The sequence below is a fragment of the Triticum dicoccoides genome, chromosome 3B (genome assembly GCF_002162155.2).
Source record: "Triticum dicoccoides isolate Atlit2015 ecotype Zavitan chromosome 3B, WEW_v2.0, whole genome shotgun sequence".
Lineage (NCBI taxonomy): Eukaryota > Viridiplantae > Streptophyta > Magnoliopsida > Poales > Poaceae > Triticum > Triticum dicoccoides.
Window position 1 is genome coordinate 18,988,059 of NC_041385.1, and position 14,169 is coordinate 19,002,227.

The window sequence follows — 14,169 nt, forward strand, 5'->3', positions numbered from 1 at the left end:
GGGGTGGAGAGTTAGGCACCAGCAACAGAAGAGCCGCTTGTACTCTAGTAATAGCTACTATCTATCATTCGTGTTGAGATGATCCAAATCATTTTATGCAATTTTCTAATGTGAAAAGAATATCTAGTTAACTGACTTCATCACCACCAAATGATAATATCGTATTCAATGAAAATTCTTGATGTGCTCTAGATATTTTATATCACATGACGTTTATACAGTTGCCATGAGCTCTTGCCGAGAGTATGAAGAAGGATAGGCTTAGATTAGGTGAGGCATGATTTGCACGTGCACAAGACAAGCAAGTCGCCCTACTGGCACTCATCAAGCCATTAGCAAAACTTTGTGCCACGTGGCGTGGGTGCACATGCACAACAAGACTCTTGTTTCTTTCTTAATATAGTTGGTTATTTAAATTTTTATTTTCATAATATGTGTCTTGATGTATACAGTGTGGGACCCATGCATGCCTGGATCTTGGGAGTGCATGCACATCGCCTATTTCTTTCTTTAACCGCACACATTTCACACTCGACCAATTACTTACCATTCTCATCGGTGTAAGCCAGGCATGAATTCTCAATCGTATAGATTTCACACTGTCATTGCTTTTGATCGTTGTGAGCCACATGTATATAAACTCAAGCTAGATACGCGCATGCCAAAACGCTTCTCGCAGGAGATGGCCTCCAATGGTGGCGCACCAAACCCATGGCAACAACAGCCGCCGCGGCCATCATGTGAGGGCTACACATGCCCTTTTTGCCGTAGGAGGTGGGTCACACACCAAGCCCTTGGTGGCCACATGTCCTCGCAGAGCTGCCGCAACAATCGCCACCGGAACATGCCGGTAAGCCTGCCCCAACTAGCCTCCTCCGTGCCTGACTCTACTCTTTTGGGGTCGTGGCTACTTGTGCTTGCACCCAACCTTGCCTTCTGGGAGGAATACCGCCGTGGAGGTCCCGATCCGGTGGAGATAGACTTCATGGGTCTACTACGGGCGCCTGAAGACGCCGCAGAGCCGCAGCTGAGTGACAGAGCCGGCGAGGCGGTCGACCTAACAATGAGGCTTTGATTCGTGGAGGGTGCCTGATCACAAGCAAAATAAATACATTGACGATAGATGAACATTGTGTAATATAAGATTTGTCCAAGCGTGTCATTTGTTTCAGCTACCTCTTACTGTGTTCTTCGCTATTTAGAACTTCGGATTGATTTCAAGATGACATGATGAATATGGTGCATGTTCAAGATTAAGTTGCCTTTACTTTTTTCTAATTTAAATAGGTGTGTACCTGTGTGTTGCAACGGGATCTGAGATTTTCCATGTTTACAATATAGTAGTTGAGTCGATTAACCTAACATCTACCATTGTGATTTCTGCGTACATATTTAGTAGGTCCATGGGTGAAACCCAATCTCATTGACCATGCATGGGACCATAATTGATATCAACGCAACAGCCACTCCAACCTTGTGAGCATTAATAATATTATTATTTATACAAAGAGCGTTATAATCTAAAAGAAAATCCATTTTATAAAGATTATCCTTCAGAAAAAGAAACATCACAGCGGACTATGGAAAGTGCACAAAAAGTGGCAAGCAAGTAAACAGTAAGGTGTCCATGCATTCTTACCGAGCGATAAAATATAAGTAAACATTTACGCCAGGTAACCGGCTTAAGGCTCACCTCACCACCAACGTCTTCTTTTACCTTATCCCCTTATGTTGTCTTTCACCTCCCGCAAGCACCATTCCCTCTCTCCTCTTTGCCCCCACCCCTCCTCCCCACACAAGAGGGGGCATGCCATTGTTGCCGCACGCATCTTGTCCCTGGTCGACAACGAGGCCGTTGGCATCGCGTTCCGTCCCCCACAGCGCCGCCGGATGCCTTGCGCTGCGATGAGCTTTTTTCCTTGGAAAACTAGAGCATTGTCCAAAGCTTGTAGTCCCATCTAATTGAATCAAAAGCCTTGCAAATGTCCAGTGTGAAAAGCAAGGTTACCTTTTTATTTCCATGGAGGCAACAGGGAAAGTTTCGAACGTACATGATGTTAACGTGGATAATTCTCTTCTTTATGAATGCACTTTGGGCATTGGAAGCGATGTTGTTCACTTTATGAATGCACTTTGGGGCATTGAAGCGATGTTGTTCATGAAAGGAGCTAGCAGATTGGAACGCACTTTGGCAATGATTTTCACAATGGTGTGTATGAGGCTTATAGGGTGGTAGTCCAAAATCTCCTCATCTCAGCCTCATCTTTCTTGGGAAGAAGAGCAATGTTTGCATGGTTGAGCCAACAGAAGCTCTTTGAATGCAAGTCGCCAAAAAGGCGAATGACAGCTGGTTCCTCGCCGCTAGGTAGGGGAACCGGTAGAAAGCTCTTTTGTGGTGCTATGGCACGAATCCAACACAATTATATTTCTCTACTAAAAGAGCACATGTACATGCTCTTTCACTCTCCAAAAATGAATCTGTGTACAGAAATAGCTACCGCATAGCACCACAGCGTCCGTGCGTCAGCTAGTAGTTCAGAGGAACTCCTGTCAACCGACAGTAGTTCCTCCTCAAACGCGTAAAGAAGAGGCGGTAGCGGCCGTGCGTGCCGCACGAGCAGGTGGTGCTCTTAGCGACATCGAGCTGATGTGCGGCTTGGTCGAAATCGACGAATAACTAGGTAGCCTTAGAGGCAGTTTGGTCCTTTTCGGTGTCTGTAAACGGAATGGAGAAAAAAAAGGACAAGGAAATCGGTAAAAGAAGGCAAATGGCATGTTAATCAAGGTGTTCACCAGTTGGTTCTGGGTGGTAATTTTGCTTACTCTGTCTTAATAGTGGCAATGTTGCAAAGCCAGATGTTCAGCGTCAAATATCCAAATTTCTCAAGTGAGAGGGGACTGTCAGAGTACGTGCTAAAGAAAGCAGGCACCATTTTGGATATTATTTTTTCTTTTCTTAATTTGAGCCTTTTTACTATTTCAGGCGAAGAATCTGTTAGAAAGTTATTAAAAATATTCCAATCAAATTGTGTTTATGTTTTATGTTTCTATGAACTTAACATAAAATTTGGTTCAAAAAATTGAAAAATTTATCTTTCAACACCAACCAAAATGATGACAGCGTATCCAACAAAGAGCATTTGAAATCTATGGCTAGGTTACACTTACATGATCAACGTAACCCATTTCACTTGTTACAAAGAGCATTTGAAACATTGAGCAACTTTGGTCCATGACACAATTTGAAAGCAGCAAACAACAAAGATTGCATCAGTCAGCAGAACCAAATGATCACAATTTCACGGAGGTGTAACAATTTTCATAGCATCAAACATTTGATCCAGTGCCTCCCAAATCAGTAAAACATTCCTTACATGAACTGGAAAACCTAAACAGAGTGCACTTCATCGAAACAACTACTCCCTCCGTTCCAAAATAGATGACTCAACTTTATACTAAAGTTAGTACAAAGTTGAGTCATCTATTTTGGAACAGAGGAAGTACGAAGCAGAGTCTGAGACCATAAAGCTTCTTAGCATATAATTACAAGTCATGAAACCCAAACAGTAAAGGCCGCGAAGGTCCACGCTGAACCTTACCACTTCAATCATACACCGTGTACTGTTTCAGACATATGGGCTCTCAAACCGTGTCCAACATTTGAAATCTATGCCTAGGTACACATATCTGATCAATGTAACCCATTTTACTCCTTTCAACTCGAAACATTTTACCCATTTTACTCCTTTCAACTCGAAACCTGAGTAGTTTGGTCATTCAAGACACAACTATAAAGCAGCAAACAACAAAAGATTGCATCGGTCAGCAGAACCAAATGGTCATTTAGTACTTGAGACGCAGCTTCACGTTCATGTCACAAATTTCACCGCATCGAACATTTGATCCGGCGCCTCCCAAATCAGGAAAACATTCCTTACATGAACTGGAACACCAAAACAGAGTGCGCTTCATCGAAACAACTACGAAGCAGAGTCTGAGATCATAAAGCGTCTTAGCATACAAGTACAGGTCATGAAACCCAAACAGTGAAGGCCGCAAACGTCCACGCTGAACCTTGCCACTTCAAACACCGCATACTGGTTTCAGACATATGGGCTCACGCGCCTTTACTTTAGGATTAGGATCATCAATGGAGAACGTAAGCAAGGTACCCTTTCCATCATCAGCTATCTCATCTTTGGGCAGAATTAAGTTGTATCCCTTCGGTAGCCCATCAGACAACGATGAGCTTCGTATCTTGTAAACTGATATCTGATAATAGTCTGTCAAAAAGGAACCATAGGACATCCTACACTTGAACTTGGAGTTTGTAGCTTTAGGTTGGATGCAGACGACAGAGATGGCATGCCCAAATGCCTCTAGTGCCACATTGAGCAGGAAAATTTCCCTGTCTTTGATACGAAGAAAATGTAGACCTGGTTCTAGGCTGAAGTTAACATCTTCGGAGTATTTGATGGTTGTACACGGCCACTTGTGCTGGGAGGCGCAATGTTCAAGGAGGGCGTCTGTTGGCCCTGCAAAGCTGCAGCTGGAGACCGGGCAGAAACATGGGGCGCTCGGGCATGCCTTCTCATGCTCTTCTTTCTGGTAGTAAGTTAGCTTCTGGGCGCATCCATAATTGGCATTGGAACAAGCGACCATGACTGATTCCATGAGACGTTCCATCCCTAGACAGCGCTTGAAGGTAGTTTCGGCAGAGCACAAGTGACACTTGTTGCGCAGAAGCTTCGGACGGCAACACGAGCATATGAAATGCCCCACAGAACACTGTGGAAAAGGAAGAATTAGCCGGGTCCTCATGTGAGAAAAACTTTTTAACAGAATAGCAACATGATAAGTCAGTACCACACAAAATTACGCAACTATTCATGAGTCTGTAAATTTGAAGTTGTGAACTTATATGACCGAGATACAACTCCAAAGGGGGCCAGACCAAACATAATGCTAGTAAAGGGGTATAAATGATCCGCCCTTGATCCATATGCTTCTAGGGAACAGTTGTGGGCTAGAAAATGGTGTACAGAGTTGCAAACAGTTTCAGTCTCAGATCAAAATGTTCGTGTCCTAATTAATTCTGTACGAAAACGAAATTTCAGCGACCATAGCTACACCGATCCATGTTGTCTCAATAAAACTGTTTTTAGCAAGTAGCATTGTGTGTGCGGGGTGAGCTCCTGATTAATATCCTACTAGGAAACAGTTGTAGACTATGTAATAAACAGTGTAGATTATTGCTAGTAGTTTCGGTCTCAACCAAAATATTAGTGTCCAAATTCTCTATGGAAATAAAATTTCAGCGACCATATCTACTCCGTTCCATGCTGTCACAAGAAACTGTTTTTTTCTTTTAACAAGTAGCATTATATCCAATGGTTAGTTTTTAATTTCATCTGAACTTTTGCGAGACAGGTAAATATATGCACATGTAAGTACCTGGTATATCGGAGGTTTGAGGGGATGAAAGCAGACGGGGCAGTCGAGGGCGTCCATCCCCATGGTGACATTCTGCCTCTTGCCGCTGCTCCTGTCCCTCTCCCGAGGCTTCTACTAGTCTCTTGCTAGGTGCCACCGTCCATCGCCACCAAAACCCGCTCGATGTTACTCCCTCCGTCCGAAAATACTTGTCCTTGAAATGGATAAAATGGATTTATCTATAACTAAAATAAGTCTAGATACATCTATTTCTAGGACAAGTATTTCCGGACGGAGGGAGTACAATTAAAGGTGCAGCAGAGCTTCACACCTATTGGTCAACACAAACAGCCTCACAAATCTGCTTCCCTGTCCACAACATATACTGGTAATAAGAGCCACTCAAGTTATACTGGTGTATAAAAATGCTTCATGTGTTTCTGCCAGACTGGTAACGGAAAAGCGACACTCCGGAGCACGCATTCGAGATGTGCTAAATCTAATCATCCTGAATTGCTTTCTATTTTGGTCCATGTCTTTAATTTTTTTTCTTTCTATTTTGGTTCAGAAATAGCTAGGCTGCTTTGTGTTAATTTATTTCTTGATCGATTCAGTAGAGGACCAGTTACTACATGCAACTGGAGATAATCTCAAGAAGAAGCGGTCAAAAGGGAAGAAATTTACCTTGAATACCCGCCGGGAGGTCACCGTTGGCAATGAAGCCGACGCCTCGCCGGCGACGCCCACTCCTGGCTGCTCCTCGGAGGGGAAGGAAGAAGGGTTGCCGACAGTGCCCTAGCGGGCTCTGCTCTGAGCCGGAGGAGAGCACCGGAGAGATGAGTCTGGAGAGGAGGCGACGGCGGCGGAAGATTGGAGCGACGCAGGCAGGTGCGGTGTGGGGGCTGGGTATGGGCTGGGCCAGCGGGTATTGTGAGGTTTCCACACACATTTACATATATATGATTATTTTTTCTTCGTTTTTCGGGTGCCAGTTTTCTTTTCCTTTTTCTTCGTTTTTTTCTTATCCCTTCCATTGATTTGTCTTTTTTATATATATATGATTATTTTTTTAAAAATCATGAGAATTTTCTATCATTCCTGATAGTTTTAGGATAATTACGTGCATCTCAAATTGTTGAAGGTTTCTTTGAATTTTTGAACATTTTCATAATTCACAAACATTATGTAAAAAAACATGGATTTCTTAATAAAAATGCAAACATTGTTCATACTTCGTGAAATTCTACAAGGTTAGACTGTTTTTATAATTTCGAGAGCATTTTTTAATTGAAATAAATATTTCTTCTAGCAGATGATTTTATTTTGCAGTGTATTTTTTGATACCTTTTTCAAGATAATATTTCCATTAGTATTGTACGTTTCACATTTATTTCAAAAATATATACAGAATTTTATGTTAATTATGCTTTCATTTCAATTATTATTCTTTTAAAAAATTTAAATACAAAAATGAAACCGACATTGCCTGCGGCCCATGGAGCGTGCTGGTGTGCGCCACCTCCCCAATTATACTCCCAAGTCCTGTAAGGGCATCCGCAATGTATGCCAGATACTCGTGCCAAATTCGCTTTTAGGCTATGGAACTACTTCTAACACATTGTGAGCCAGATGCCAAAAGCTGATTTCAAGGGAACCACAGCATGTAGCTGCTCCCATGCCAAATTATCTCGACGAAATAAATAATGCGAGGTTCATTGATGGGTGAGTAAAGATACCTGGATATATTTGAGAAAGAAGAGTCTTTTTATACTATCTTGTGTCCGCTTGGATCCACCTGGCAACGAACTTAGCGATGGCACTGTTGCGTACATCCAGTTTGTTAGCCGTTTGCATCTCGGTTAACAAAAATAAGCTTGAATCCCTCCATTCGTAGATCAATCAGCTAAAGTTCTATCAAAATTGGCATCACTGCCATACATGATAACGTGGCATATTTGGCCTCAATCACATTGTGGCTGCCCTAACAGCAATATAACAGAAGACTTATACTCCCTCCGTCCCAAAATAAGTGTCTTAACTTTGTAGTAACTCCAGTATAAAATTTTACTAAGATTGAGACACTTATTTTTGGATGAAGGAAGTAGTTGTTTACGTGTCGTTTTTGTCTATGTGGAGAAGAGAAATATGAAAAAAAAAAATAGGGGGTGGGCTCTCTTGCAAGAGTCATCCTCTACACATGCTTCTCAAAAACTATACTCCGTCCCATAATGTAAGACGTTTATGGGACGGAGGGAGTAATAAAAACTATACTCCGTCCCATAGTGTTGTGCAAGTACAAGTGATTTGATGTGTGTATGTGTGCCATGCTATAGCAAAAGCAAGTGTTAAAATTTTCAAAAGTAACAGTACAAGAAAGACAAAAATATGCTATTTACTTTCTCTCATAGTCATACTCATTATCAACGTTTAATGTTTAGGGGCTTAGAGGTTTAGGGGTTAGGTGTTTAGAGTTTGGTTGCCTCAACGTCTAAGGCATAGCGTATAACCGTATACCTTTTTGGTTGTTTCGATATCAAAGGCAGCCCTAAAACCGAGGGTAACCCATAAAATGAGGTAATATTTCCTTTGTGCTAATTTTGTTATTGACTTGTTAGGTGTTAGCAATGACCACATGGTCCTGGCTCCGCTGCCAAAGTACCACATCGTGAGAGGCCATTCATCCGGCCATTGGTTGGCGAAGATCTTTACTCTAGGTGTGAGGAACAAGAGTTGGCTTGGCACATTCAACACTGCAGGGGAGGTGGCGCATGCCTTCGACTCTACAGCGCTCAGCCTATTAGGGATCCGGTGAAGCCGAACTTCCTGAAGACACCGCTCCCATTAGGCTCGGCTCACCCGCAGAAGAGGTGGCTCATGTGTAGTTTGTTGTCAAGCATGCCAGTGAGGACTACTGACGATGCCATACTCTGGGGTGGATTCTATCAAGGGAGCCCGTCAGAAGGCCTGTCCAAGGACCCAGGAGGCCCACCAAAAATTTGGTGATAGGAGGGAGCCGTGAGGAGCAGGGAGGAGCCCGAGGACCATCTTGGCCCCTCAAGTCATCATGGCGGCGGCTAAGATGGGATCCAACTATTTGTAAAACCCTAGCCCTCGATCGTGTATATAAGTCCTATGGGCCTCTTGATCTCATCTACTCTAGTAGAACTAGACTCTCGGTAGCAACTCATCTACTCCATTGTACTCCCTCGAACATGAAATCTTTATGTACGCTGCAAGAGTTTGATGTGGCTTGAATTCTATAGACAACATCAGAGACCTTGGAGATCTCACCAATTTGAGGGACCTTCGAATATGTTGTAATTTTACCAACAGGGATGAATTGCATGACATGGAAAAAACACAACGTTTGGATGTTTTGAGATGTTCCCTTGAAAAAGTTTGCAACCTCAGATATCTGCACACGGATTCTAACATCAACAGTTTGTATGTGTGTTGAGTTCGTCTGCTTCTCCTTACCTTATTCGGAGGCTTCATATGTTGTGCATGTTTCCGAGGGTTCATAAGTGGATTGGAGGGCTTCATAACCTCATTGACCTTGATCTTACAATTGAGATCCTGGCGCATCCTATTGGAATTCTTTGCACAGTTGCAATATTTGAACCACCTCAAATTGCACATCGAAGGAAGTCTTGGAGCTGAAGAGAAGGTAGTCATATCTGGAACGGGATTCGCTAATCTTAAGCATTTCAGGCTGTCCTGCATCAGGATATCACAACTGACTTTTGAGGCAGGGGCAATGCCCAGTCTCGGAAAGCTTGAGGTAAGGCTCAATTTTCACTACAGCGGTGCACCAATGGGCATCGAGCACCCATTAGACCTCAAGGAAATCCTTGTAATTATTGGGGGATGTGGTGCCGATAAATCCAGTACAAGGGCTGCAGTGTCAGCGATAAGGAAGGCCGTTGATATGCGCTCAGGTCGTCCTACAGCTAACATTGTGTGTCTTCACAATTCACTGTTGTCTTCAGATAATTTCCAGTACAGTAATGTGGTGGACTGTGTTGGGGAACGTAGTAATTTCAAAAAATTTCCTACGCACACGCAAGATCATGGTGATGGTATAGCAACGAGAGGGGAGAGTGTATGTCCACATACCCTCGTAGACCGTAAGCGGAAGCGTTAGCACAACGCGGTTGATGTAGTCGTACGTCTTCACGATCCGACCGATCCAAGCACCGAACGTACGGAGCCTCCGAGTTCAGCACACGTTCAGCTCGATGACGATCTCCGGCCTCCGATCCAGCCGAGCTCCGGAGATGAGTTCCGTCAGCACGACGGTGTGGTGACGATGATGATGTTCTACCGGCGCAGGGCTTCGCCTAAACTCCGCGATGATATGACCGAGGTGGAATATGGTGGAGGGGGGCACCGCACACGGCTAAGGAACGATCCGTAGATCAACTTGTGTGTCTATGGGGTGCCCCTGCCCCCGTATATAAAGGAGTGGAGGAGGGGAGGGCCGGCCCTCTCTATGGCGCGCCCTAGGGGAGTCCTACTCCCACCGGGAGTAGGATTCCCCCTTTCCTAGTCCAACTAGGAGTCCTTCCAAGTAGTAGGACTAGGAGACAAGGAAGGGGAAGAGAGAAGGGAAGGAAGGAGGGGGTGCGGCCCCTCCCCCTAGTCCAATTCGGACTAGGCCATGGGAGGGCGCGCGGCCTACCCTAGGCAGCCCCTCTCTCTTTCCCGTATGGCCCAATAAGGCCCAATACTTCTCCCCGGCGAATTCCCGTAACTCTCCGGTACTCCGATAAATACCCGAATCACTCGGAACCTTTCCGAACTCCGAATATAGTCGTCCAATATATCGATCTTTACGTCTCGACCATTTCGAGACTCCTCGTCATGTCCCCGATCTCATCCGGGACTCCAACTCCTTTGGTACATCAAAACTCATAAACTCATAATATTACTGTCATCAAAACCTTAAGCGTGCGGACCCTACGGGTTCAAGAACTATGTAGACATGACCTAGAACTATTCTTGGTCAATAACCAATAGCGGAACCTGGATGCCCATATTGACTCCTACATATTCTACGAAGATCTTTATCGGTCAAACTGCATAACAACATACTTTGTTCCCTTTGTCATCGGTATGTTACTTGCCCGAGATTCGATCATCGGTATCTAATACCTAGTTCAATCTCGTTGCCGGCAAGTCTCTTTACTCGTTACGTAATGCATCACTCCGTAACTAACTCATTAGCTACATTGCTTGCAAGGCTTATAGTGATGTGCATTACCGAGAGGGCCCAGAGATACCTCCCCGACAATCGGAGTGACAAAACCTAATCTCGAAATACGCCAACCCAACATGTACCTTGGAGACACCTGTAGTACTCCTTTATAATCACCCAGTTACGTTGTGACGTTTGGTAGCACCCAAAGTGTTCCTCCGGTAAACGGGAGTTGCATAATCTCATAGTTTAGGCTAACGGAATGGGTCATGTCAATCACATCATTCTCCTAATGATGTGATCCTGTTAATCAAATGACAGCACATGTCTATGGTTAGGAAACATAACCATCTTTGATCAACAAGCTAGTCAAGTAGAGGCATACTAGTGACACTATGTTTGTCTATGTATTCACACATGTATTATGTTTCCGGTTAATACAATTCTAGCATGAATAATAAACATTTATCATGAAATAAGGAAATAAATAATAACTTTATTATTGCCTCTAGGGCATATTTCCTTCAGTCTGCCACTTGCACTAGAGTCAATAATCTAGTTCACATTGCCATGTGATTTAACACCAATATTCATATCTGTATATGATTAACACCCATAGTTCACATCGTCATGTGACCAGCACCCAAAGGGTTTACTAGAGTCAATAATCTAGTTCACATCGCTATGTGATTAACACCCAAAAGAGTACTAAGGTGTGATCATGTTTTGCTCATGAGAGAAGCTTAGTTAACGGGTCTATCACATTCAGAGCCGTATGTATTTTGCAAATATTCTATGTCTACAATGCTCTGCACGGAGCTACTCTAGCTAATTGCTCCCACTTTCAATATGCATCCAGATTGAGACTCGGTGTAAAAGATTGCACAATGTAACTCTTTTACGACGGGCTCTTTTATCACCTCCATAATCGAGAAATATTTCCTTAGTCCTTACTAAGGATATTCTTGACCAATGTCCAGTGATCTACTCCTAGATCAGTATTGTACTCCCTTGCCAAATTCAGAGCAAGGTATACAATATGTCTGGTACATAACATAGCATACTTTATAGAACCTATGACTGAGGCATAGGAATGACTTTCATTCTCTTTTCTATTTTCTGCCGTGGTCGGGATTTGAGTCTTACTCAATTTTACACCTTTGCGACACAGGCAAGAACTCTTTCTTTGACTGTTCCATTTTGAACTATTTCAAAATCTTGCCAAGGTATGTACTCATTGAGAATCTTATCAAGCGTATTGATCTATCTCAATAGATCTTGATGCTCAATATGTAAGTAGCTTTTAATGAGGTCTTTTCTTTTAAAGAACTCCTTTAAAACACTCCTTTATGCTTTGCAGAAAAATTCTACATCATTTCTGATCGACGATATGTCACTCACATATACTAATCAGAAAGGTTGTAGTGCTCCCACTCACTTTATTGTAAATACAGGCTTCATCGTAAGTCCATATAAAACTATATGCTTTGATCAACTTATCAAAGCGTATATTCCAACTCCGAGATGCTTGCACCAGTCCATAGATGGATCGCTGGAGCTTGCACATTTTGTTAGCACCTTTAGGATTGACAAAACCTTCTGGTTGCATCATATACAACTCTTCTTCAATAAATCCATTAAGGAATGCAGTTTTGTTTATCCATTTGCCAGATTTATAAAATGTGGCAATCGCTAATTTGATTCAGACAGACTTAAGCATCGATACGAGTGAGAAAATCTCATCGTATTCAACCCCTTGAACTTGTTGAAAACCTTTTGCAACAAGTCGAGCTTAGTGGATAGTAACACTACTATCAGTGTCCGTCTTCCTCTTGAAGATCCGTTTATTTAATATGGCTTGCTGATCATCGAGCAAGTCAATCAAAGTCCATACTTTGTTCTCATACATGGATCATATCTCAGATTTTATGACCTCAAGCCATTTTGTAAAATCTGGGCTCATCATCGCTTCCTCATAGTTCATAGGTTCGTCATGGTCTAGTAACATGACTTTCAGAACAGGATTACCGTACCACTCTGGTGCAGACCGTACTCTGGAAGACCTACGAGGTTCTGTAGTAACTTGATATGAAGTTTCATGATCATCATCATTAGCTTCCTCACTAATTTGGTATAGAAATCACTGGAACTGATTTTAGTGATGAACTATTTTCCAATTCGGGAGAAGGTACAGTTACCTCATCAAGTTCTACTTTCCTCTCACTCACTTCTTTCGAGAGAAACTCCTTCTCTAGAAAGGATCCATTTTTATATCTTGCCTTCGGATCTGTGATAGAAGGTGTACCCAACAGTTTCCTTTGGGTATTCTATGAAGACGCACTTCTCCGATTTGGGTTCAATCTTATCAGGTTGAAACTTTTTTACATAAGCATCGCAGCCCCAAAATTTAAGAAACGATAGCTTAGGTTTACTGCTAAACCATAGTTCATACGGTGTCGTCTCAACGGATTTAGATGGTGCCCTATTAAACGTGAATGCAGCTGTCTCTAATGCATAACCCCAAAACGATAGTGGTAAACCGATAAGAGACATCATAGATCGCACCATATCTAGTAAAGTACGATTACGACGTTCGAACACACCATTACATTATGGTGTTCCAGGTGGCATGAGTTGCGAAACTATTTCACATTGTTTCAAATGAAGACCAAACTTGTAACTCAAATATTCGTCTCCGCGATCAGATCATAGAAACTTTATTTTCTTGTTACGATGATTTTTCCACTTCACTCTGAAATTATTTGAACCTTTCAACTATTTCAGATTTATGTTTCATCAAGTAGATATACCCATATCTGCTCAAATCATCTTGTGAAGGTCAGAAAATAACGATACTTGCCACGAGCATCAACACTCATTGGATCGCATACATCGGTATGTATTATTTCCAATAAGTCAGTAGCTTGTTCCATTGTTCTGGAGAACGGAGTTTTAGTCATCTTGCCCAAAAGGCACGGTTCGCAAGCATCAAAAGATTCATAACCAAGTGATTTCGAAAATCCATCTTTATGGAGTTTCTTCGTGCGCTTTACACCGATATGACCCAAACGGCAGTGCCACAAATAAATTGCACTATCATTCTTAACTTTGCATCTTTTGGCATCAATATTATGAATATGTGTATCACTACGATCGAGATCCAACAAACTATTTTCATTGGGTGTATGACCATCGAAGGCTTTACAGAATAACAATTATTCTCAGACTTTAAATGAATAACCGTATTGCAATAAACATGATCAAATCATATTCATGCTCAACGCAAACGCCAAATAACATTTATTTAGGTTCAACACTAATCTCGAAAGTATAGGGAGTGTGCGATGATGATCATATCATTCTTGGAACTACTTCCAATACTCATCGTCACTTCCCCTCAACTAGTCTCTGTTTATTATGTAACTCCTATTTCGAGTTACTAATCTTAGCAATCGAACAAGTATCAAATACTCAGGGGTTATTATAAACACTAGTAAGGTACACATCAAACACCTGTATATCAAATATACCCTTGTTCA

General features: G+C 42.5%; 1 pseudogene; it reads right to left on the reverse strand.

Moving 5' to 3' along the window:
- Positions 1-3,872: 3,872 nt before the first annotated feature.
- Positions 3,873-5,597, reverse strand: LOC119280553 (annotated as a pseudogene).
- Positions 5,598-14,169: the final 8,572 nt, after the last annotated feature.